Genomic DNA, 25823 nt, shown 5'->3' on the forward strand with positions numbered 1-25823 from the left:
GTGGGGAGAGAGATGGCGGAGTTTTGAAATTTGTAAGACTGGATGTCATGAACTGCTATATATATTATGACTATTAAGGTAAATACATTGTTTGTTCTCTAACTATGCCTATCAGTAGTTAGTGCCTTCCGTAGTTTGAATCTTTTATTTAGCTGGCAGTAGTGGCGCTCGCTGTATTGCAGTAGTTCGAGTAACGAAGATTTTTGGTGAGGTAAGTGATTTGTGAAAGGTATAGGTTAATGTTAGTCAGGGCCATTCTTTTGTAGGGAGTTTTGAAAGTCAGATGGCGTTGCGCTAAAATTCCTGTGTGTCAGTTAAAGCACAGTCCTGTATAATTTTTCTAAGGGGACGTTTCAACTTAAATAAATGTAACATACTGCGCAAACATAGGAAAAGAAATCCACTACTGTACAGCTACACTATTGATGACAAACAGCTGGAGACAGCGTGTGCCGTAAAAAATCCAGGCGTAACTATCCAGAGCGACCTTAAGTGGAATGACCACATAAAACAGATACTGGGAAAAATACATACCAGACTCAGATTCATCGGAAAAATCTTAAGGAAATGTAGCTCATACACGAAAGAAGTGGCTTATAAGGTGCTTGTTCACCCGATTCTTGAGTACTATTCATCTATCTGGGATCCCTATGAGGTAGTATTAATAGAGGAGATAGAGAAGATCCAACGAAGAGCGGCTTGTTTCGTCACGAGATGGTTTAGTTGGCAAGAGAGCGTTACGGAGATGCTAAACGAACGCCACTGACAGATGTTACAAGAGAGGCGTTGTGCATCACGGAGAAATTTACTATTGAAATTTCGGGACAGAACTTTTCAGGAATCGGATAACATGTTACTTCCCCCCCCCCCCCCCCCCCACACACACACACACACATCTCGCGCACTGACCACGAGGAGAAAATTCGAGAAATTAGAGCCAATACAGAGGCTTACCGACATTCATTTTTCCCACGCACTATTCTATTCGCGAGTGGAACGTGATTGGAGGTATCAGATAGTGGTACCGAAAGTACCTTCCGCGACACACCATTAGATAGCTTGCGGACAATTATGTAAATGTAGATCCCAACTGGGGTCTTCCGGTCAATAAAATATTTCAGTTCACTGATACGCGAGCGTAGCTGTAGGTAACAGCTAGAACACAATGCTTGCACAAACCTCAACGTCTTTAATCCATACCAATCCATACCTCCATTTTCTATACTAATACTACATATGCGAAAGTAACACTGTCTGTTACGTTTTAACGACTCTACCGCTGAGCCGATTCCGATGGTATTTGGTATGGGGATAGATTGAACGATGAGGACGACTATACGCTACGGTATAAAGTTGTATTTTTCTTAGTATTGTTAACATTAATAAGTGTTTTATACGTGTGTGACACGCAGACGACGCTGGCGCGATGGTCGGCGACTCTTAGTGTCTATAAATTATTTCGTGGCAGTACAAATACAATGTTACTGTGCACATGGCTTACGATATTGCATTCCTGCACCACCTATCATAGCTGGAGAGTTTTGGTGGAGATACAACAATAAAATTGGACGGCAAGTCCAAACAATATTTCAAATGGTTCAAAGCGCTGTAAGCACTATGGGACTTAACATCTGAGGTCATCAGTCCCGTAGACTTAGAACTACTTAAACCTAACTAACCTAAGGGCAGCACACACATCCATGCCCGAGGCACGAGACGAACCTGGGACCGTGGCAGCAGGGCGGTTCCGGACTGAAGCGCCTAGAACTGCTCGGCCTCTCCGGCCGGCTAAACAATATTTAATTTAAAACATTACTATAAGCCTCGCAAATGTATGTCTGATTTATCGCATAGTTCTAAGAAAGATGAAGCTGCGAAAGTTACTCGAATCCAACAAAACTCATAGCAATGTACTTTGCAGTATTATATGAAGTCTCCATTCTCTTCGTTCATTTCAATTTCCTTTTGGAACTGTAAATGGAGTAATGGATGCGACTTCACGCATCTTTCTATTCGAAGCACCAATATCTTCAAGTGCTCCATGCCTATAGATTTAACACAAAGTGTTTCTTGTCTGTCGATCGTTGCAATTTTTTGCTTTTTCATTTTCATCTAAAAGTTTCAATTCTTCCTGAATGGTACTATAATGTCGTTTCATAGAAATAAGCAGTACCCGTCGCTTATGTGAACTGAGAATTATCATCACTCTCTTTTGTCACTCTCATCCACTTTAAAGGTTTATGACAAAAGATCGTTAGACCGCCTCTTTTTGTGCCAACAGCCACTGGACCTGTGGAAATGAAATGCGCATTTGGCGCCATTGGTCGGGAGGCCCCTTGCGGGCAGATCCGTCCGCCTTGGTGCAGGTCTTATTACATTCGACGCCACACTGGGCGACCTGCGCGTCGGATGGGGATGAAATGATGAATATAACACAACAACCAGTCCCTGAGTGGAGAAAATCTCCGACCCAGCCGGGAATCGAACCCCCGCAATCCGTCACGCTGACCACTCTGCTATCGGGGCCGACACTGGACCTTCGTACATACCATGAACAACCAAGTCTCTGCCGAACTCAGGGAGTTGGGTCGACAGCAAAATGTCGCACCGCAGTGTTAAATGGAATGTCGCGCTGTTCCCGGTACTTCCGAGAAAGACCGAGCAAAGTAAGAGGCCGGCCCTTGGCCCGTACGCGGACCACACTTGCTGCAAGCGTGAAGTTTGGCACCCCGTGGCCGGTCCTGGAGTAAAGGGGCAGCCATGGGCAGCAGTGAACAGTCATAGAGTCAGTTAGTAATCAGTAGTAATAGAGCAAGCAGATTATAGAAGAACGCATCAGCAACTTTGGGACGACAGGCGTTACTGATAAAACAGTAGTACTTCATCCACGATGCAACAACTGATAGATGAGAAAGAATTATACAAGTCTTATACACGTTTCATTGAATAGTGTTGAACAGAGACAGTCTCCCATTGTCTCAATTATCAGTGTAGCGGATTTTATTCGCTAGTAGGAGACAGCAGCTGAATAGTACTTCTCCCTTGTGAGTTAGGTCGAGTGCCCACTGTGTTAGTAGCTAGGCCAAGTGATCATTGATTCAGTAGACTACCGAACAAGTGGCAACAACTGCCCTTGCCTCTGAGCAAGGAACCCTAGAACGCTCATTTTTTGATTAAAACAATGAGCCAGGTGGTCCTTGTTTTTTGATAGTTGGAAACACCTGAATAGTAGGACAGAATCATGGTGAAACGGGTTTGTACAGTAAAAATTGGTACCGGAAGTAACTCATGTGTAAATGTTAGTTGGTCAAACACCTCGCATATCAATATGTCCAATCCTAAATAAACATATTTAACGAGTTTATATCATCTTGCTACTTTGGCAGATCTCCAGCCTGTAATGAAACTGGTCTTACTACATCATGCTCTATGTACCAAGTGTAATTTCCGATACAAGATGTTTTATCACTCATTTTACGATACCCTTGTTTAACTGTCACAAATTTTGTAAATACACTCCTGGAAATGGAAAAAAGAACACATTGACATCGGTGTGTCAGACCCACTGGCCGTACACCACTGGTGATCGTCGAGGGGACACTGAATAGTGCACGGTACATCCAAACCGTCATCGAACCCATCGTTCTACCATTCCTAGACCGGCAAGGGAACTTGCTGTTCCAACAGGACAATGCACGTCCGCATGTATCCCGTGCCACCCAACGTGCTCTAGAAGGTGTAAGTCAACTACCCTGGCCAGCAAGATCTCCGGATCTGTCCCCCATTGAGCATGTTTGGGACTGGATGAAGCGTCGTCTCACGCGGTCTGCACGTCCAGCACGAACGCTGGTCCAACTGAGGCGCCAGGTGGAAATGGCATGGCAAGCCGTTCCACAGGACTACATCCAGCATCTCTACGATCGTCTCCATGGGAGAATAGCAGCCTGCATTGCTGCAAAAGGTGGATATACACTGTACTAGTGCCGACATTGTGCATGCTCTGTTGCCTGTGTCTATGTGCCTGTGGTTCTGTCAGTGTGATCATGTGATGTATCTGACCCCAGGAATGTGTCAATAAAGTTTCCCCTTCCTGGGACAATGAATTCACGGTGTTCTTATTTCAATTTCCAGGAGTGTATTTCTTATATAATGTGTTGATTATTTTGATGAATGTAAATGTCAAAGATGTATGTAAGCACGGTGAAATGTAATAATCTTTGAACAGTGTGCTGTTATCTTTCTATTTAACAATCTACAGGCTATCGGTGGGTACAGTAAGGAGTTGATGTGGAGTGGTTGGCCGAGAGAAGTAGTATATCGCAGCATGTGGTTCAAGTTGGGCGAGTGTTGCCCATTATGTCTAAATAACAATGAACTTCAAAGAAAAAGTGTTATTTAAAATTTGTGGAATGACTTCAAGAATATATCAACGAAGTGAAAACAGAAACGTGTTCATTGTTTTGATTAGAACTGATATTAACAGGATCGAAATCGTGAACACCAGGAAATCGAGAAAGAAGACCCCTAGACTTGAACCACAAGAAACAACGAAAAAGAATTTTAGCAGCTAAGTACCAATTATTTTGATCGAACAAAATTTCTGAACTTCGCACCCTGTTGGCTCAGTGTGCTCCTACGAAGGGCGAAGTATATGTCCTGAAAATCAGCAGAGAGATAGTTTAAATAATTAATTTGACTCAGTAATCAAGATGAGGGCTCAGAAGCACCAACCCTAAAACAATCAAAAATGTTCTTCTCCCTCTCGACTGCATTATAAAGTTTAATTATGGGAAAAAACAACGAACGATATTGTTGCCACCCAAATCCACATTGTTCGCTTGCACCTCTGCCAGGAAGCGACTAGGAGGCGGGGACTATTGCGTTGTCAGTAGAGAAGGAGTAACAGCAGACTGGAATGATCAGGAGATCTCAGTGACTTCTAGCGTGGACTAGGCACTGGATGTCACCTGAGAAATTCCTTCACGAACGTTTAAACCCTTCTGAATCTGGCCAAACTGGCTGTTTGTCATGGGAATATGTTACGAGCAGAATGAAAGTTTAATCATTTGATACACGTTATGCGATAAATATGTCGGCAAAATCTTTATCAGTATCGGACTGGCGCTTCGTGGTATAACACTTCTCATTTCCGCCAATGTACTAAGTTCCACCGGCAACGACAGGTCTGATAGTAGTCTATGAGGCACTCGGATACACAGAAGAAGCATGAGAATGACATACTGCCAATCAGCCTTAAGAGCACCGGACGTCAGCGGAACGTCACGAAACGGATGATGATGATTTGGGGGGCCCTCAACTGCTCGGTTATTCCCAATTTATACACAGTCCAACATGGCTATTTTCCTGAATTATTATGAAATGATGAGGACAACACAAATTCACAGGCTCCGGGTGGAGAAAATCCCCAGCCTTGGTAAGTTTCAGAATGGGGATTATAAGATGATGGGTCGTATAATAGTTTACATTTTGACTTTTATTTACGGTGGTTACCCTCTTTTACTTTGGGATCCAACGTCTCTTTACATAGGTCCTACTCTGCAACTATTTAACCACTGTTATTCGACTTTTATAGACTCACATTTTATGTACATATATTATTTTTTTCCCTTAAGAATGTAAGTATAACTTCTGTTTACCCTTTTAATACTAACAATTTCGATAGATGTCATTGTTGTTGTTGTTGTTGATGTTGTTGTGGTCTTCAGTCCAGAAACTGGTTTGATGCAGCTCTCCATGCTATTCTATACTGTGCAAGCTTCATCTCCCAGTACCTACTGCAACCTACATCCTTCTGAATCTGCTTAGTGTAGTCATATCTTAGTCTACCTCTGCGATTTTTACCCTCCACGCTGCCGTCCAATACTAAATTGGTGATCCCTTGCTGCCTCAGAACATGTCCTACCAACCGATCCCTTCTTCTAGTCAAGGTGTGCCACAAATTCTCCCTAATTCTATTCAGTACCTCCTCATTAGTTATGTGATCTACCCATCTAATCTTCAGCATTCTTCTGTAGCACCACATTTCGAAAGTTTCTATCCTCTTTTTGTTCAAACTATTTATCGTCCACGTTTCACTTCCATACATGGCCACTCTCCAGAGAAATACTTTCAGAAACGACTTCCTGACACTTAAATCTATACTCGGTGTTAACAAATTTCTCATCTTCAGAAACGCTTTCCTTGCCATTGCCAAGTCTACATTTTATGTCCTCTCTACTTCGACCATCATCAGTTATTTTGCTCCCCAAATAGCAAAACTCCTTTACTACTTTAAGTGTCTCATTTCCTAATCTAATTCCCTCAGCATCACCCGACTTAATTCGACTACATTCCATTATTCTCGTTTTGCTTTTGTTGATGTTCATCTTATATCCTCCTTTCAAGACACTGTCCATTCCGTTCAGCTGCTCTTCCAGGTCCTTTGCTGTCTCTGACAGAATTACAATGTCATCGGCGAACCTCAAAGTTTTTATTTCTTCTCCATGGATTTAATACGTACTCCGTATTTTTCTTTTGTTTCCTTTACTGCTTGCTCAATATACAGATTGAATAACATCGGGGATCGGCTACAACCCTGTCTCACTCCCTTCCCAACCACTGCTTCCCTTTCATACCCCTCGACTATTATAACTGCATGCAGATGGGACACAGGTTCCGAAAGCAGGCCGTGATTTGCCTCCAGGAAATAAAAAAAAAATTATAACTGTAGTGGATCTAATCATTGATGATGAATATCAATATTTTTGGATGTTCCGTCAAGAGATATTTGTGACTTCTTATACCGGCGAATTTGGAGGTCGAATAACCATGGTCAGCCCGCATCTCGTGGTCGGGCGGTAGCGTTCTCGCTTCCCACGCCCGGGTTCCCGGGTTCGATTCCCGGCGGGGTCAGGGATTTTCTCTGCCTCGTGATGGCTGGGTATTGTGTGCTGTCCTTAGGTTAGTTAGGTTTAAGTAGTTCTAAGTTCTAGGGGACTGATGACCATAGATGTTAAGTCCCATAGTGCTCAGAGCCATTTGAACCATTTAACCATGGTCAAAGATGCTTTCACAAATAAACTGGTGACTTGCAAGACTAATGTTGGAATGAAAAGAAGAATGATTAAATATTATATGTGAAGTGTCGTATTGTACGCTTGATAGTCGTGGATCCAAAGGAAAAACGATAAAAAGCATTTAGAGAGCTTTAAGATGTGATACTGGAAGAGGGAAAAGGTGAAATGGACAGACAGAAAACACGCTAAGAGCTGTTGAAAGCCTTTGATGGTATAAGGAGCAGTCAAATGAGAACAAGACAGAAGCAAAAAAAATGTAAGTAAGCTGTTTGTTATTTCAAAAGTAATCGTCATAAGGGTTAATACATTTATCCCACTGTAAGAGAAGACGTTCAGTGCCTTCATGGAAAAAAGTCTACGAAACTACAATTGTAACCAAGTGTGTACCTCTTGCCCGAAGCAGATCGACCGCCACGAATTTCTTTCTTCAGGAAATCTCATGCGGAGGGATCGGAACTGTATAGTGGATATGTAAGGCCTCCCCTGCGAAATTACTACAGTGTAGGCGAAACAATATTGGCCACAGGGAGACGGGAATTTTCCTGCAACACGGTGATGCCGTCCATCAACCCGCTGCTCAGTGACTTTCCGGAACACGGCGCCCCTGCTAACGTACAGGGGTACGTAGACACTTCGCAAACATTGAAGCGCACCACCGGGTCCAAACAGCCAGGAATGTTGACGGGCGGAATCATTCTGTTGTGGGATAATGCCAAGGCTGTTTCGATTACGCTGCAGATGTTTTACTGGAAAACCCTTACAAATACTCCGTACATTCCTAGGTGCTCACTACGAGATTACCACATCTTTGGAGCCGTTCAGAAAGATATTCGTGGCCGTTTATTTGCTTCAGATGAACCGGCGCACGCCTGGGTACTATCATGGTTTCGTGGGCAACTGCAAACATTTTTCCACGATGGCATTGACGGTTTTGTCTCACGGTGCGGTACGTATGGCGATTACTTTAGATATAATAAAAAGTTTACTTACTTTTTCTCTATCTCGTTTTCATTGGACTGCCCCTTATATTTTTATATATGCCATTTACAAAAAAAAAGCTATCGTTAGAATGTCTAAATAACTTAGGATGTATTTTGCAACTATCTGTAGATGCAAAGAACATATTTCATGCTTCTGGAGTTTATAAAATCGATTGCGCAGACTGTAGAGCCTGTTATGTTGGTCAAACAGGAACGAGGCTGGAAATTAGATTTGGGGAACCCATCGCGTTGGGCAGAAAAGATACCACGAAGAAATCGAGTATGGCTGCTCATTTACTTACCTTGAAACATAAGGTGCCGACTTTGACATCTAATGTGAGGTTGCTGCATAAATGCGAGAAGGGCAGGTTCCTCGACCCCCTAGAAGAGCTGGAGATCTTCTGATATCACAAGAATGCCAACACCAACCTGATCAATGACCAGGTCGTTATGAAAAATGCACTGTTCTGGGAATTGTTTGAAAACTTGTTCCTAGGAAACAGTATAAGGTTTGACCCAGAGCGGAAAGAAGTTGCTTCTGCCGTCTTGCCAATATGTAGCAGCCATTAGCATAATACTGTACGATTATGATGGTTGTAACGTTGAAACTACAGAACTTTCTCCATGTTACGTTACCCTAGATGCAAGTACATTCTTAATAACAGCAATTTAATGTATTGGTTTTATTGTATTTATAAGTAAAATCTGTTTGGAGTGACACAGAGACTAGTACTCTCTCGATCTGTTATGGAATGCCAAGTCACACCAACCATTCATCTGGCTGACATTTGGCGCAGTCTATGAACTATTCATTAAATAAGAGGAACAGCATATCTGTCATGTTATTTAAATAAAGAGAAAAAATATTACAAAGAGAAAAACATTTAAATCAGATCAAATCTAATAGTTGCATATAGCATGTGCCTCCTTGTGTCTTATAAATAAATTTAAAAAAATGGTTTTACCCATCTGACGTTACATATCTGTTTGAAGGAGTGAACCTGGAAATTTTCTTATATATATTTTCTATATTTACTGGAAAATGTGAAATAAGTCGGATAGCAATGTAAAGAATTTTACTTATGTTTTATTTTAAGTAATTCCCATGAGAATTTGAAGTTTTCTTACTTCCCTTAAATGTTACATACGTAGTTCATATAGAAGGCGCCATACAACCAATCTATATGTTCTCCACACAGCCTACCTTCTTTATACAGTAGTATTCAAAGAACTGTGACTGACGCCGAACAACAGGCAACTAACATGCATCGAGATTATAAAATAGTGGTATGTAATCTAATATTAGAGCCATATGGGTTATGCAATGAGTGGTAACTTTTTATTGTATCACCTAGCTATGTACTTCTTGTATTTTTTAGCATTGATAATGGCTAGGCACTAGCCGAAATGTGGATTTGCGTAATAAAACCTCCAAAAAAAAAGGACGACTGATTGGTGTGCTTTATAATTTATAAAAAAATCAGTTGGATAGGGCATGTTTTGAGACGTCAATATCTTCTACATGACGCATTGAAAAGCAAGTTAAAAAGGAAAGATAAAAACAGGTGAAGAAAAGCACAGTTGATATATTACTTAATGATCAACAAAAAATATGACAGCTGGAAGAAACTGAATAAAGAGATATGTGGAAAAGAACAACCGTAATCAGAAACTGAGGACGAATGGTCGAAACTGTGCTTGGGCTTGCCAGTTGGTATAATAGTACTGATTACGTTAATGGAGAAAGATTTGCGAATGTTACGAATATCCACTAAGTGACCAACTGTAAAATCACTCAACTGAAGGGAGCAATTTGAACTGAAGACCCATTCATGGCATTACGCCCGTGATTTTCAGGAAATTTTACGTTAATTGTTGTACAGGTTTCAACCTCTAAGACAATTTTCGAGGTGCAGGTTTTCGTGTTGCTCTCTGCAACGTCCAGTTCAAAGTAAATGGTGGTATTATGGCATCCGTAATTTATTTGAAGAATCCAAACTGGGCTCATTACGACGTTTTATGCCAGACAGTTCTCCAGAAACTCTTGCCTCTACAGCAATCGGACTATAATGTTTACCAACTATCACTACTAAGAGATATACTTTCTGGCATTCCTCTGGGTGAACCTGCGTGAGTGTGTACTAAGGCTAAACCTGCGAAGAGAGAGTCCGAAAGTCACCACCCAATATGGCACTCACTGATTTACAGACCTTCGCAGTGGACTTGTAAAACAAGCGAGAACCTGGGAAATCCAACTATCCTTCGTCAAGTTTTCTGGAATGAGAGCGAATTAATTTCATATCAAGATCTGTTTCATGGCTCCATATCCTTTCTAATAACCATATACATAGGGATTAACACTTTTACCTTTGATTTATCAACGCTGCGCCACACGTACAAGCACGACGCCTGTTAATAGCGCAACAGCTTACAGACGTCCCAGATTGCAAACGGAGTAAACACATTTATAAGATGTACAGGCACTGCAACGGACACGCTGAGTAACTTTTTCTTTTACTGTCCCTCTACGGCTATGTCGAAAGGCTGCTTTATTCAGTGTGGTTATAATTTTACTCGTGTATGTCGGGTTAATTTCCTAAAGCGTCAACTCTCACATACACTGGAACAAGATGGATGTTGGTAGCATGTAGCTTAGTCGCGGAGTCCGTAGGAGACCGACTCATTAGCATCGTATCGCTAAATTTATCACAGTCTGCGATTAACTTTTGAAGGAAAGATAATAAACAAGAAGACAGATGTTTACGTCAACTTATTCTCTGCCAAAACATGTCAGACATCGGACACTGGTCTGTTTCTGTGGATAGGTTCAAATGGTTCAAATGGCTCTGAGCACTATGGGACTCAACTGCTGAGGTCATTAGTCCCCTAGAACTTAGAACTAGTTAAACCTAACTAACCTAAGGACATCACAAACATCCATGCCCGAGGCAGGATTCGAACCTGCGACCGTAGCGGTCTTGCGGTTCCAGACTGCAGCGCCTTTAACCGCACGGCCACTTCGGCCGGCTATGTGGATAGGTGAATATGCTAACGTTATAACAGAATTTTTTGAATTGTTGTCGGTGATCAGTTACCTTTAAATGTGATGCATGGCAAGGAACTGAAAAACTCAAGCTGGCGAGTAACGATGACAAGGTAACAGAAAATGTAATTTTATTGCCGAGAGTAATGTGGGTAAGACCGGAGTATGTTGTCATTCGTATTCGTTCTCACAAGTCTCATCTCCCAATCTCTATTGCTTCGTAACAGTCTAAACACAAATCACAGTACCATCACATTATTCTGAATAGGGTGTACACAGTTCCTAGTTCCTGACGGCATTTTTATGGACTTCAGTGGTGTTTTTGTGTTTTTGCACCTGTAAATGTTTATTTACTGACGTAATTAACTCTCCTTAATCACTCTTTATTCAATGAAGTCTGTATCATAACTATTTTCTATTATTTTAAAAGAGATGTTCATGTTTCTTGTATCAACATCGAGGTTTATCGCAAGATAGGTTTTTCCAAATCGGTTTTAGCTGATATTCGTGTTCGGGTTTGGTTGTCACATAATTTTTATGAATAGTCACATTTGACAACCTACCCTGGGAATTTTTTTGGTAGTTTTCTTCGTTGTTTCAAGTAGAGATGGTGAAGACAAACTGAGGAGAAGTTGGGCCAGAGATCATCATTGCAGCAGTGGGGAAAGTAGAAAAAAGAGAGGTATTATCGATTCCTAAAGCTGCAGCTGATTATCGAATCATTATCGAACTGTAGCAAGAAAATATTCCACGATCAAATTGATAGTGAAAGTATGGTTCGGTCTTCCACTAGTGTTGGTTATTTTCCAAATATGTAAGCTGTTTTATTATTCTGTAATGTCCTAAGGACTAACAATGTGTGCAAGACACCTCATGTAGTAAGACATTTCCCAACGGCTGACGATAAAAAAATACAGATAGAAATAGCACCCGAAAAGGGGAGGCAGCAGTTTTAACAGATTTGCAAACTAAACAAAGCTTAAAGACCTAGCAGAAAATGCAAGTTAAAGTAATAAGCGAAATGTCTACTTAGAGAAGCAATTAAAAATAAATAGAATGTAAAAAATAAGACACAAAGCAAGAAAGTAAAGAGAAGCAGCAACGAAAATTCACTGAAGAGGAAGACAGTTATAATGAATGGTTTTATTTGTCTTCAACCATTTTCTAACGTTGAAGCTAAGATAGAGGCACTGTTGGTCCAGATTGTCCCACTCCTCAACGTCGATTCGGCGTAGATCCTTCAGATGGTTGGTGGGTCTCGTCGTCCATAATCAGCCCTTTTCATCTATCCCAGGCATGTTCGATTGGGTTCATGTCCGGAGAACATGCTGGCCACTCTAGTCATACGATGTCGTTATCCTGAAAGAAGTCATTCACAAGATGTGCACAGCGGGGGCGCGAATTGTCGTCCATGAAGACGAATGCCTCGCCAATATGCTGCTGATATCGTTTCACTGTCGGTCGGAGGATGGCATTCACGTATCGTACAGCCGTTACGGCGCCTTCCATGACCACCAGCAGCGTACGTCGGCCCCACATAATGCCACCATAAAACAGCAGGGAACCTCCGCCTTGCTGCACTCGCTGGACCGTGTGCCTGAGGCGATCAGCCTGACCGGGTTGCCTCCAAACACGTCTCACACGATTGTCTGGTTGAAGGCATATGCGACACTCATCGGTGGAGAGAACGTGATGCCAATCCTGAGCGGTCCATTCAGCATGTTTTTGGCCCATCTGCACCGCGCTGCATGGTGTAGTGGTTGAAAATATGGACCTCGCCATGGACATCGGGAGTGAAGTTGCGCATCGTGCAGCCTGTTGCGTACAGTTTGAGTCGTAACTCGACGTCCTGTGGCTGCAGGAAAAGGATTATTCAAGTTGGTGGTGTTGCTGTCAAGGTTCTCCCGAGCCATAATCCGTAGGTAGCGGTCATACATTGCAGTAGTAGCCCTTGGGTGGCCTGAGCGAGGCATGTCATCGACAGTTCCTGTTTCTCTGTATCCCCATGTCGGACAACATCGCTTTGGCTCACTCCGAGACACCTGGACACTTCCCTTGTTGAGAGCCCTTTCTGGTACGAAGTAGTAATGTGAACGCGACCTAACCGCGGTATTGAACGTCTAGGCATGGTTGAACTACAGACAACACGAGCCGTGTACCTTCTTCCTGGTGGAATGTCTGGAAGTGATCGGCTGTCGGACCCCCTCCGTCTAGTAGGTGCTGCTCATGCATGATACATGGTTGTTTACATCTTTGGGTGGGTTTAGTGACATCTCTGAATAGTCGAAGGGACTGTGTCTGTGATGTAATATCCACAGTCAACGTCTGTCTTCAGGAGTTCTGGGAACCGGGGTGATGCAAAACTTGTTTTGATGTGTGTAAGTTTATGAGAGCGTATGCCTCTAGAAGAGTAAACGGATATATTGCTTTCTCCAAGGTATATCTCGCAAAAAGACCATGAAGATAAAGTAAGAGAGATTAGAGCCCACTCGGAAGCTTACCAGCGATCGTTCTTCCAGCGAATCGTATGCGACTGGAACAGGCAAGAGGAAAGTGTCACTAGTGCACGAAGTACCCTGCGCTACACACCAGAAGATGGTTTAAGGAGTTTTGATGAAGATGAAGACAAGGTTGGCAAACGTGATCTCTCGCGCAAACAGCGTACTGTGTATAGGAGGGGCGACAAAGTTTCGTAAGACCTGCGAGTAAGCGGTGGAACATCGAAGTGTCTGGTAACGTGTCAAGCATGCTGATTTATTCAGACCAAGAACAAGGCGCTGTGTTTTCATGTATGATCATGCAAATGGCAATGGGCTCCAAGTAGTACACCTTTATCGGGAGCGCGGACGACAACCACCGTAAAGGAATAACTCCTGTAGTGTTTCTTCGCGTGTGCGAAACAAAGCTGCATGTCCTTGTGGGATAGTAGGCCTCGCCCAGTACAAACACCTGTGATATAATTCTACGGAACTCGCCGCTCATTTCATAAATCCGAGATCGATTGTGACTATTTGATCTAGTCCAAATAGACTGCTAAAGATTAAAACTGCTTTTTTCGTCATAATCTAAATTTTACAAAAGTCAATTCTAGTGTGACGTAACAGACACTTTCGGCCACTAAATAAATTTGCTTCAAATCATCAGTCCGTTTACATAGCGGTCTGTTTACTTTATCTGCCACCTTTCTTCGTGTGGTTCAAGTTTTCGTATTTTTTTTTTTTTTAGAAATTATCATTATCTTTACTAACATCTACTGAAAGTCTTGAAAGCCAGAAGCACCTCTTGTTCGCAGTGGCATAATAGGTTTTGTGGTGGATAACTCCGATCAATAAATCTAGCAGAACACGTCATACGAGAAAACAGCTCATCTTAATTTTGACATTCAGAAAAGCCATTTCAAGCAGTTATATTTTCATAGAAGGAGGAGTTCAACAAGCACTGAGATGACAAAAGTCATGGGACACCTCCTAATATCGTACCGGACTGGCTTTTGCCCCGTGTAGTCCAGAAACTCCACGTGGCATGGATTCTATACGTCGCTGGAAGTAACGTGCAGAAATATTGAGCCATGCTGACTCTATAGCCGTCCATAGTTGCAAAAGTGTGGCCGGTGTAGGATTTTGTGTAAGAAATGACCCTTCGATTATGTCCCTCGTCTTGCTATCTGAGTGGTCAAATCAATCGCTCGAATTGTCCTGAATGTTCTTCAAACCAATCGCGAACAATTGCGGCCTGGTGACATGGCACCTTGTCATGCACAAAAATTCCATCGCTGTTTGGTAACATGAAGGCCCTGAATGTCTGCAGATGGTCTCCAAGTAGCCGGACATAATCATTTCCAGTCACCGACCCTCTCAGTTGGACCAGAGGATCCATTAAATTGCATGTAAACGTAGCCCATAGAACCTGCACAGTGCCTTGGGGACATCTGGGGTCCATGGTTTCGTGGGGTCTGTGCCACACTCAAACCCTACCATTAGATCTTACCAACTGAAATCTTTACTCATCTGACCAGGCCACGGTTTTCTAGTCGTTTAGGGTCAAAGAGGTGTGGTCATGAGCCCAGGAGAGGCGCTGTAGGCGATGTCGTGCTGTTAGCAAGGGCACTCGAGTCGTTCGTCTGCTGCCGTAGCCCATTAACGCCAAATTTTGCCGCACTGTCCTAGCGGATATGTTCGTTGTACGTCCCACATCGATTTCTGAGGTTATTTCACGCAGTGGTGCTTGTCTATTAGCACTGACAACTCTACGCAAAGCCACTGCACTCGGTCGTTAAGTGAAGGCCGTCGTCCAATACGTTGACCACGGTGAGAGGTAATGCCTGAAATATTGTATTCTCGGTACCCTCTTTACACTCTGGATCTCGGAATACTGAATTCCCCAACTACACTCCTGGAAATGGAAAAAAGAACACATTGACACCGGTGTGTCAGACCCACCATACTTGCTCCGGACACTGCGAGAGGGCTGTACAAGCAATGATCACACACACGTCACAGCGGACACACCAGGAACCGCGGTGTTGGCCGTCGAATGGCGCTAGCTGCGCAGCATTTGTACACCGCCGCCGTCAGTGTCAGCCAGTTTGCCGTGGCATACGGAGCTCCATCGCAGTCTTTAACACTGGTAGCATGCCGCGACAGCGTGGACGTGAACCGTATGTGCAGTTGACGGACTTTGAGCGAGGGCGTATAGTGGGCATGCGGGAGGCCGGGTGGACGTACCGCCGAATTGCTCAACACGTGGGGCGTGAGGTCTCCACAGTACATCGATGTTGTCGCCAGTGGTCGGCGGAAGGTGCACGTGCCCGTCGACCTGGGACCGGACCGCAGCGACGCACGGATGCACGCCAAGACCGTAGGATCCTACGCAGTGCCGTAGGGGACCGCACCGCCACTTCCCAGCAAATTAGGGACACTGTTGCTCCTGGGGTATCGGCGAGGACCATTCGCAACCGTCTCCATGAAGCCGGGCTACGGTCCCGCACACCGTTAGGCCGTCTTCCGCTCACGCCCCAACATCGTGCAGCCCGCCTCCAGTGGTGTCGCGACAGGCGTGATTGGAGGGACGAATGGAGACGTGTCGTCTTCAGCGATGAGAGTCGCTTCTGCCTTGGTGCCAATGATGGTCGTATGCGTGTTTGGCGCCGTGCAGGTGAGCGCCACAATCAGGACTGCATACGACCGAGGCACACAGGGCCAACACCCGGCATCATGGTGTGGGGAGCGATCTCCTACACTGGCCGTACACCACTGGTGATCGTCGAGGGGACACTGAATAGTGCACGGTACATCCAAACCGTCATCGAACCCATCGTTCTACCATTCCTAGACCGGCAAGGGAACTTGCTGTTCCAACAGGACAATGCACGTCCGCATGTATCTCGTGCCACCCAACGTGCTCTAGAAGGTGTAAGTCAACTACCATGGCCAGCAAGATCTCCGGATCTGTCCCCCATTGAGCATGTTTGGGACTGGATGAAGCGTCGTCTCACGCGGTCTGCACGTCCAGCACGAACGCTGGTCCAATTGAGGCGCCAGGTGGAAATGGCATGGCAAGCCGTTCCACAGGATTACATCCAGCATCTCTACGATCGTCTCCATGGGAGAATAGCAGCCTGCATTGCTGCGAAAGGTGGATATACACTGTACTAGTGCCGACATTGTGCATGCTCTGTTGCCTGTGTCTATGTGCCTGTGGTTCTGTCAGTGTGATCATGTGATGTATCTGACCCCAGGAATGTGTCAATAAAGTTTCCCCTTCCTGGGACAATGAATTCACGGTGTTCTTATTTCAATTTCCAGGAGTGTAGTTCTGAAATGGAAAGTTCCAAGCGTCTAGCTCCAACTACCATACCGCATTCAAAGTCTGTTAAATTCCCGTCGTGCGGCCATAAGCACGTCGGAAAAACTTTCACATGAATCACTTGAGAGCAAATGACAGCACTGCTAACGCACTGTCCTCTTACACCTGGTGTACCCGACACTACCACCAGCGGTATATGTGCATATCGCTATCCTATGACTTTCCTCACCTCAGTCTATAACACGATAACATCGTGTTTGATTTTTACTTTTATATTTTTCTACTGATGTATAGTTTTTGTATGTTTTTAGACCTTCTACTACGATTCAATTGGGTCTAAAACAATATACAGGGTGGTCCATTGATAGTGACCGGGCCAAATATATCACCATATACGAATCAAACGAAAAAACTACAAAGAACGATACTCGTCTAGCTTGAAGGGGGAAACCAGATGGCGCTATGGTTGGCCCGCTAGATGGCGCTCCCATAGGTCAAACGGATATCAACTACGTTTTTTTAAAAATGTGAACCCACATTTCTTATTACATATTCGTGTAGTACGTAGAGAAATATGAATGTTTTAGTTGGACCACTTTTTTCGCTTTGTGATAGATGACGCTGTAATAGTCACAAACGTATAAGTACGTGATATCACGTAACATTCTGCCAGTGCGGACGGTATTTACTTCGTGATACATTACCCGTGTTAAAATGTACCGTTTACCAATTGCGACAAAGGTCGATATCGTGTTGATGTATGGCTATTGTGATTAAAATGCCCAACGGGTGTGTGCTATGTATGGTGCTCGGTATCGTGGACGAAATCATGCAAGTGTCCCGACAGTTCGCCGGGTAGTTATGTTATTTAAGGAAACAGGAAGTGTTCAGCCACATGTGAAACGTCAACCACGACCTGCAACAAATGATGATGCCCAAGTAGGTGTTTTAGCTGCTATCGCGACTAATTCGCACATCAGTAGCAGACAAATTCCGCGAGAATCGGGAATCTCAAAAACGTCGGTGTTGAGAATGCTACATCAACATCGATTGCACCCGTACCATATTTCTATGCACCAGGAATTGCATGGCGGCGACTTTGAACGTTGTGTACAGTTCTGCCACTGGGCACAAGAGAAATTACGGGACGATGACAGATTTATTGCACGCGTTCTATTTAGCGAACGGTCCGGACATTTGGATGATGTCGTCCAGGATACCGAGCAGCATGCATAGCACACGCCCGTTGGGAATTTTGATCACAATAGCCATACGTCAACATGATATCGACCTTTTCCGCAATCGGTAAACGGTCCATTTTAACACGTGTAATGTATCACGAAGCAAATACCGTCCGCACTGGCGGAATGTTACGTGATACCACGTACTTATACGTTTGTGACTATTACAGCGCCACCTATCACAAAGCGAAAAAAGTGGTCCAACTAAAACATTCATATTTCTTTACGTACTACACGAATATGTAATAAAAAATGGGGGTTCCTATTTAAAAAAAACGCAGTTGATATCCGTTTGACCTATGGCAGCACCATCTAGGGGGCCCACCATAGCGCCATCTGGTTTCCCCCTTCAAGTTAGACAAGTTTGCTTCTTTGTAGTTTTTTCGTTTGACGCTTATTTCGTGAGATATTTGGCCCGGTCACGATCAATGGACCACCCTGTATTATAAACAAAATTTGGATGCGATAAGAACCGGCACTTTATGAGGGACGTCCAATGTAATTTCGATACACTGAATTATCGGTATAATTAGCCATGAATATAAGTTAAATTTACATGACACTTCATTTGATTCAGTAAGACGCTTCGTAGTTCTGACGTAGGGATTGTCTGACGCCATGGTAATGACGTTATTAATCATTAGAATAAAAGTGCCAGCCTCAGCTGAAGTGGCGATGAGGGAGGGCGGGGAGGGGGCAGGGCACTTGGGCAGTAGCAGCAGTTGTGGTGAGAGCCTTGGCACGCAGATGCTTTGACAGCTGCAGGTGTGCGTATGTTTTCAAGATGGTGCTACATTGTTTTTGCCTATCATGATGTTGGCAACACTGATGCAGTGAGATATCATTTGAAAAGCATTTGATTCTCTCTCTCATTGCAGCTCCGTTTGTACACGATTGTCATGCGCAGTCACTGACGTTTTGCTGTCTAGCGCCATCTTCGAACATTTTGTGAACTTTATTTTTTTTTTGGTTCTAGTAAAACCCCATGTCATTCCAAGCATGTGTGTCAATTTTTGCCTCACTATCTACATTATTCCGTGGTTATTAAGTTTTCAAATTTATACTGACTTTTTGATCACCCGGTATTTATACAGGGGAATGCAGGGTAAAAGTACCTCTGTGGTCTGTAGGTGTAAAGGCGGCGCAAGACAAGCTGGAAGGCATTTGGTGAGGACTCGCCAAGCCGGCGCGCACACACACGGAAAGCTGCCATCCAACAGTTAACACGCTAACAGCTACCTCGGTGGTAGTTCAAAATGGTTCAAATGGCTCTGAGCACTATGGGAGTAAACATCTCAGGTCATCAGTCCCTAGAACTTAGAACTACTTAAACCTAACCAACCTAAGGACATAACACACATCAATGCCCGAGGCAGGATTCGAACCTGCGACCGTAACAGTCGCGCGGTTCCAGACTGAAGCGCCTAGAACCGCTCGGCCACACGGTGGTAGTAAAATAATGTAAAGGCCTACGGCATAAGAAGAAGGCTCAACGATCTCCAAGGAACTTTACAAAAGGATAACAAGGACTAAGAGCTGAAATCCTGTTCCAAAAGCTACTGGGCGTGACCTCTGCATAGAATGCCCCTGTGTGGGCTATGTCAACGTCGATATCCTGTCCAGCGCATCGTAGGCTGTCTTCAGGCAGATTAGCGTTTATAAAACAAATCTACTTGCCGTCTGTCGATCATTGTTGTATTACCACAAATTGCGATTTTCGGTCAGTGTCATCCATCTTCAGATTTGTTAAAAAAACATACAAGTAAAAGACAAATGGGTTCTAATACTGTGTTTACAACATTACAGAGCTAAAATTACTATATATGTGTATTTACAATACGTACATTGTATACCACAACATTTCTCATAGTTACGGTGAAACGTCCCCTTTGAATAATTTTACATAAGACTGTGCTTAAACTGACACACAATATTTTTTTTTTTTTTAGCGCAACGCAATCTGACTTTAAATAATGTCTACAAGAGAATGGCCCTGACTAACATTAACCTGTACTTTTCACAAATCACTTACCTCACAAAAATCATGGTTACTCCCACTACTGCAATACAGCCAGCGCCACTACTGCCAGCTAAATAAAAGATTCAAACTATGGAAGGCACTAACTACTGATAGGGATAGTTAGCAAATGAAAGATATTAATAGAGAACAAACGTTGTATTTACCTTAATAGTCATCATATATATATAGCAGTTCATGACAAATTTCAAAACTCCGCCATCTCTCTCCCCACATCCACCACTGCTGGCGGCTCACCTCCAACTGCGCAACGTTTCGCGCTGTTCACAGCCAGCTGCCTAACACTACAATGGCGAGTATTACAACAATGCAAAGCAGCCACAGACTGCACACAGCACAGCCAGTGATTTTCATACAGAGGTGGCGTTACACAAAAAAAACCTAAACAGCCTACTTACATAGCCCCCATGCTCCCCACAAAAAAATTTACAAATTGGTTTGGGCAGTGGCCAATACAGATTTGAAAAATTTTTTCATAATTACAATAACAAAGAAATCAAATGCACACACTTATTGATACAATGTTGGTCAAAAGTTAAACTTTCTCACAGTCCATAAAGACAGTCCTAATCGTTCATCACAGTAAAATATCAGTGTTTTTCTCAAAGTCTGAGCAGTAAAAGAAAATGCACACGGAAGTAGTGGATTTCCATGCAGTCTTGAAGAAGTAGCGTTGTCCTTCCAACAGAAAGACAGTGCTGACTCTTGACATGCTGACAGGTAATGGGCCACAACAGAGCAAACCCACAGCAGAGTCATTCGACGTTTTGAAGAATATTGGTAGGTAGGTCATCACAGAGCAGACCCACTGTAGTCCTGGTAGAGATTACGGTATTGGTGGGCCACCAAAGATGCAGACCCACTGTAGTCCTTGTAGAGATGGCCAGCAGCCATCTGTTGTGACTATGCAGGTGCACAATCACTATTGAAGAGTCTTGCGGATAATAGAGCAAGTCCATAACCACCACTTGTGCACTCACAAAGTTTTTGAATTGTCCTGAGAACCAGCAATGCTGTTAACCAGTCCCTTGCTGAATTATTAACACACGTGCAAACACTAACAGTCCCTACTTCTCACATATTGTCCATATACTATGACCAATAGAAATGTGTGCAGTGAAATGTAACTTACAAGTTACTTAATTTGATGACCTGGTGTCAATTACAATTTTATAACAGAAGAATACAATTACAAAGGTACAAAATACATCATTAAAGAACATAACAATTTAGATAACATTTGTAGTACAGGTTTTACAATAGAATAGAAATAAACATATACATCAGTGTTACAAAAATAATGACATAAGTACATACATAAAGATCAGAATAAATTTTGAAACATCAACTTCACACATGAGCATTAAAACAAAACAGAATAAATAATGTCTAAACATCTTTACAAAGAAAATAACATATTATTAATGCAAATTATATTTGAGGATAACAGTATTCCTCATCATAGTGAATGTAGCTTAGTATTAGAAGAGAAAAAAAATTCTATGAAACAGTACACAGAGACAGGAAGAAAACAAATACACATGGGTACACAAACACATAGTGGGATAACACAAGGAAAGGACAGGGTTTCTTTTACTGCAGTATTTTGCAAACAAAACTTTCTTTACTTCTCGGAGATCTCCCTTCGTTCCTCATTATTTCCAAAAAGTCCTATCAATACCTGCTTTCTCTACTCTGTTCATATTTCTTTCAAAATAATTACGGATCATTGTACAATACCCATTTTGGCCCAAAACGTTTTCATATACCTTCAATGCATTTCTTTCCATTCATCACAACTAGTTACTTATATAGTCTACCCCCTCTTAAGCTAACTTAAATCTACTGAGCTCAGATGCTAAACTAAGGGATGAGGCAATGCAGCAGCACATAAAACAATTAATGCAAACAGCAATGACAAAAAAGGGCAGATTTGCAAAGGAAGCAGCATTTTAGAAATTAGCGAAGCAATTGCAATATTACGACTAATATAAGGCAATGTGCAGCAAACAAGAAAAATAAATCTGGCTTAGCAGAGTAACACAAATTAAAATTCAGTAGCACTATGCCTGACAAACAGCAGAACTTATACCTAAACATGACAAAGTTCAAGCAGAAAAAGTATTACACTAAAAATGGCCATGTCTAATACCTATGTCACATCTTAACACTAGAGTGATGCATCACAATTTATTCTACAAAAGAAATTAACAAGTACTTGAAAAGAAAACTATGATTGCAGTTCCTGTGAAGGTAAATGTCTTTTTGTGCTCCCTCATTTTTTTTTTTTTTTGAAAAAATTATTATTTACTCGATCTGTAGACAGAAAATATTTATATTAGTACATCTATAAAATTTTATTTTAACCAATGCTGCAGTGCAGCTAGAAACTAGATATTAAACAAAATGAGTAAATATGTACAAAGGAAGGCATGAAACATCATTCATTAGCCATAGGGCATTTCATACGGTAGTACAGAAAATCTCTCATCTCTCGTAGAAAGACGCTTGTCATAATCAGGTGTGCAGATGTAAAAATATTTCTCGTCATTTCATTAGGCATTTCTGTAAATATCATAAATTAAGAGCTCCACAGTGTCAACATATGTTTTCAAGTTCGACCGTGTCGTTTTTGCGATGCTCTCTACAAAGGAACGTCAATAGCAAGGATAATGGCCTCCCTTTTTTTTTTCTACCTGTGCCGCTGAAAAGGGCTCGCAATAATGGCTTTTTCTCCAGGCGTCTGACACACCTGGCCGCTCACAACGAATTACTTCATGGTCACTTACCTTTCTTAACGAAATATTTACGACAGCAGTTTTCGCTACAGCGACAGTCTCATATAAAAATTTCATAGGTCAAGAATTTGCGTTACAAATCTGTAGAAACAAAATCGTATGAATATAACAGTGTCCAAAAAATTTTCGCCGGCATTGTGATACATTCACGCATTTACACGCATTTCATAAATCTTAAAGTACGATTCTCGGTTTACAACATCCTTTTTCACCAGTCTATTCATTATTCATATATATATAAACACGTAATCACATTCCTTATATAGCATCATCTTATTGATCATAAACATACCGCAACAGCATAATACACATCGTCGTCGTAAAAATAACATCATAACACCTCAGTCAAATCTCAAAAACGTCGTAGCTTTCTGCAATAATTTCAAAACCCTAAAACATATTCTCTGCTCATTTCAATAGTGTCATCTACCTCCAACGTACCTTAAAAATCATGATCCCATACCAAATACATCATTCAAAGCTCTCATAGTACCACAATGGCTCCGAAAAAATATGAACAGTTCACAAAGTACTGACAAAATACAATTTCATAAGTGTGAAATTATTCAACTGTGTAATTACGTAAACATCTGTCACTAATATAGTAAAAAAAGTGTTTGTTTCTCTCAGGTAAATAATCAGATAGCTGTGTAATTTGTGTGTTAGAGAAATATGGTACCGATGTGTAAAGTTGTATAAGCAAATACCACATTAGCTAGGGTTCCTTGTGCTTGCCAAACACATGGTACACAAAGTAAGCGTGTACCCCCCTGAGGATTAATGTAATTATACCCTCAGGTGTTATAGATTATTGCAATGGAATGAAATGTATCACGGAAAACCTTCTTTGCAATTCAAAAATCTTGAAAAATAAATGGCTTAAGTACAAAATTAATCTCTCAAATGTGTGTCCTGTAGCGCTAAATGTGCGTCTTGCTGTAAGATAATTCTGTGAAAGTGTCGTAGTTATCGTCCTCCGAAAGCTAAGTTCTGCAGAAGTCAATGTACTTACCTCATGATACACAAAAGTGAAATGCTTTGCGTATAGATATCTTAGTTATTACGCTTATTGCCGTGATGAGGAAAGTACTGTGCTGTAACGTATTGTTGTGCCACGAAAAAGGCTGTCTCATTGTTGCTATACCACAAAAGTTACTACTAAAACATGTTTTTCTTTCCAGAAGAATTCAGAAAAATTGTGCAGATATAAAACAGATACACTGCAAAAGCAACAATGTAAATTGTGTCACACATTAGTAGCGTCGTGATATAGTCGTGTAGCTGTCACATAAACTAACCTCTGTGTCATCTGGTATCTCTCAGAAAGCACTTTAATTTCAGAATGTATTTTCAAATAAACCAAAATGTTGCATTAAAATCTCATTAACAGTACTGGTAAATGTTCTAAGTATGTGAGCCTTATAGTCGTTACGTAATCGTGGAACAAACAAGCAAGAATGCACACACACAATAACACTGTGTCGTCTGTTCACAATAACAATGCATTCGTAATTTCTGTTTAAATAAGTTCTCTTGGTTCTTGATTGAATATTTAACTTCAAACAGTGTTGCATGTTAACAGACTCTAAGTCTGACAAAGCATAATGGAAATGTGAAGTGAAAAATTTTATGGCAAAGACAAAGTTAAAAAGCAGATTATCTTTCAATAAACGGTTTTACATGTGAAATGTGGTGTAAACCTTTACTCTTCCTAGTACGCAGACTTTCAACTGAAAAGCAATTGTCATGTTTTATACGTCGGTAAGGAATGCTAAATCTTTTCTCAAGGTTAGCGTCTGTGTTATTTTTCTGTGAGCCAGCCGGCGCGCGCGGCTGCCTGCTGTGCGAGTCATTGTCTGTCTCTTTGTTGGCGCGCGTCGTTATTGGGATTTGGAGACCTAGCTTCTACAAATTCACCTTGCCGAGAGGGTTCTGCCGTGTTTGAAACCCGCCAGTTCTGATGAAATTCAGGTCTGTCGTTATGATTATATCGTCTGTCGTCATGTCGGTAGTTCCTGTAGTTTCTTTCTTGTCGGTTAAGTGGTGGTGAATTTCTCCCTGAATTATCACTGCACGGTGGACCGTTGCGTCTGAAGTTATTCTGTCTCCCGTGATAATAATTGTTTTGGTTCCCATATTGTCTGTTTCAAAGGTAATCTCTGTCATATTCATTACTACGGAAATGTGATCTTTCTCTGTAACTATTATTACTCTGCCAGTGGTTGTCATATGGGTGGTGTCTGTTTTGGTCACGATTTGCATTGTAAGAATAGCCTTGTCGTGTCCAGTTATTGTTTCTGTCGTCACGGAATTGTGACGTATGTGACCTGTAGTGATTGTTTTCCTGTTTTCGCATTCCGCGATTTCCGCGATTGTCAGTGTCAATTTCTAGTTCTTGTAAGAGTCCCTGAAAAGCTTCAATGTCTTCTTTGCAACGTCATGCTAAAATAATATGTCGTAAATGTTCAGGTAATTTGATTAAGCAAATACGGATGAGTTCTGAGGGGCTGTATGGGTTTGACAGGTACTGATTCTTGTGCAACATGTCTTCAAAATATTTCATAATACTGGAAAATTCAGATTGTTCGAAACGTTTCATCATTATGATGCTATGTTTTACTCGGTCTTGTGTGGCTTGAGACCAATATGCTGAGAGGAAAGCATGGTAAAATTCTCCTTCACTGTGGCAATCGTGAATGACCGATCGCATTCTTACAGCTGGTTCATACTCTAAGTAGCCACACATAAATTCTAATCTGTGTTCTAACGACCAGTTGGGAGGAAAACAATGAGAGAATTGATGGGGCCACGCTTGTGGATGAATGTCGTTGCCAGAATTCTT

Source organism: Schistocerca nitens, chromosome 2 (assembly GCF_023898315.1).
Source record: "Schistocerca nitens isolate TAMUIC-IGC-003100 chromosome 2, iqSchNite1.1, whole genome shotgun sequence".
NCBI classification, from domain to species: Eukaryota; Metazoa; Arthropoda; class Insecta; order Orthoptera; family Acrididae; genus Schistocerca; species Schistocerca nitens.